This window comes from Tupaia chinensis, unplaced genomic scaffold, assembly GCF_000334495.1.
Source record: "Tupaia chinensis unplaced genomic scaffold, TupChi_1.0 Scaffold000355_1, whole genome shotgun sequence".
Taxonomy (NCBI): Eukaryota; Metazoa; Chordata; class Mammalia; order Scandentia; family Tupaiidae; genus Tupaia; species Tupaia belangeri.
In genome coordinates this window covers 3,223,371-3,225,406 of record NW_006159850.1, presented here as the reverse complement: position 1 = coordinate 3,225,406, position 2,036 = coordinate 3,223,371, and the positions used below count along the sequence as shown (strand labels likewise).

Sequence of the window (2,036 nt, the reverse complement as noted above, 5' to 3'; positions counted from 1 at the left end):
CCCTCAAGTCCTGGGGCTTATTTCGCGCTCCCTGCAGCCAACCCCCTGGCGCGGTCTCTGCTCGAGCGGCCGCCTGCCCCCGCCCCCCTTCCTGCCTGGGATTCCCTGGAAGGTTTTGTTCTGCCGCGGCCAGAGGAGGGGGCCGGGGAAGCTCGGGAGGGCATTTGGCGTGGCTTCCTGTTCCGTAACCTCCCTGCGCGCCGACTGCAGCCTACCCTGTAACTTTCTGTTTCGGGGCAAGTCGCGCTTTCGGCTGGAGGAAAGGGGAGGAAGGTGACAGCAGGAAGCTTGGGGAGCCCCTTATTTGTACTTGGAAGCCTTGAGAACAATTAAAGGGAGGCTAGAGAGGCAGGGCTCCCTCCCCCGCCCCCGCACGGTCACTGCCCCTCCACGGACCCCTGGGGGCAACTCAGTAGGACCGCCCCAGGTGGCGCCACGTGACCCGGTCAGGAGGCCGTTTGCCTGTGACCGCAGGCTCTAGGAACGGACCGTGTGTTTATTTTCCCTCCCTTCCTCTGAGAGTTTGCCTTTCCTGGGCTTTGACATGCAGTTCCTGTTGAAGTTGGGGTGTCCTCTGGGGTGCGGGCCGTGGGGGTGCTGCAGGGAGGAGAGGGAAAGCTTCTGCCCTCCAGTTGAGGCTTTTCAGACTCTGCAGAAGAGGCTGCCCCAGGCCCTGTCCTGAATTGCTTTGCTGGGGCACGTGCACGCGGCCGGGAGTTGGAGCCTGGTTCCCTCTGTCCAGGAGGGCCTGTCACTTGTGCTGAGGCTCCCACGCCACCCTGGAGTCCTGTCAGAAGTGTGCAGGGGAGGGGTGGGCTGCAGTGGCCTGGACCCAGGTTGACAGGGACACCGGAGGCCAGCTCCCTGGGAACTAAGAAGTGGTGGAGCCTCGTGGGGAGTCTGCACTTGGGCTTCCTGTGCCCACTGGGCGCTTTTCATGGGACATGATTCCCGGGGCCTTGACCCCTGCAAATGAGCAGCCTCCAGCTGAGGCCCCCTCCTGCCACTTCCCCCAGCAGCAGATCCGGAGCTGGGAATCCCCTCTCCAGGGCCCTCTCCCCCAGGGAGACGTATGGCCCTGCTGCTCCTGGCGAAATCCCCAGACCCCTGCCTCCGGACCCCAGGGCTGTGGCCAGGACTGTGGTGGCAGTATTCCTACAGCCCATCCCCCCAGGTCCCCTTGGCCTCGGAGACTGCAGGCCCGTTCTGAGCGCGAACCTCAAGTACAGGAACAGGCCGCCAAGGTACAGGTGTTTGTAATTGACACCCCACTCCACCTGCCAGGGGTGGCCCTGGTGCATGCTTATTGGTCAGGTGACCCATTTTCTGTTTGCACAGGGAGCCTCGGAAAGCGGAGGAGGGAGTGTCAGGCTTGAGATGAGTAGCAGTGGGAAGGGCAGCCCCTGCCTGGGCGAAGACCCCCCAGGGCCAGGGGGGTGAATCCTGCCTGGCCCGAAATCTCTGCTTCTGGACGCAGGGGGGGTCCTTCCGTGTGCTCTTCGATGCTGTCATCCTGAAACTCACGTGGGGCCTGGGTGGGTGCCATCGTGGGTGGGGCAGCAGCGGGAGGGCAGCAGCGGGAGGCCGGAGCAGCGATGCCCTGACCCCGAGAGTGAGAAGGCCCTGCTGCAGGTGTGTGGCCAGGCTCCCGTAGATCTCGCTTCCCCTCTGATCGGAAGCTGCGCCTTCCCATCTCACAGATGAGCAAAGGGGGGCCCAGGGTGTCCGGCGATACGGCCAGCTTGGACGTGTTGGAGCTGCGAGTCCGGTCAGCGCGGGCCTGAGCAAGGGACATGGGTACCACGGCCTGCCTGGCGCCGCCGGCACATGACCTTAGATGCGGACGCCTGGCACCAGGGGCTCTGCAGCGTCTGACCTGGGGTCTGCCTGCGAGCCGGAGAGGGCGGGTGTGGACAGCGGAGGAGTCTGTGCCACTCAGACCTGGAACAGGGCTCAGGAGCTGCTGTACAGGGGCAGCTCAGGCCTGCTGACGGCAGGGGGAGGCCCCCCCGGGGGGCAGGGGGGGGGGCTCGGGC

The 2,036-nt window shown here is 65.1% G+C and overlaps 1 protein-coding gene across 1 annotated transcript in view; it reads left to right on the top strand.

Annotated features, from left to right (window-relative positions):
* The window catches only part of GSE1 (Gse1 coiled-coil protein), a 117,146-nt gene that overhangs the window by 993 nt on the left and 114,117 nt on the right, over window positions 1-2,036 (top strand).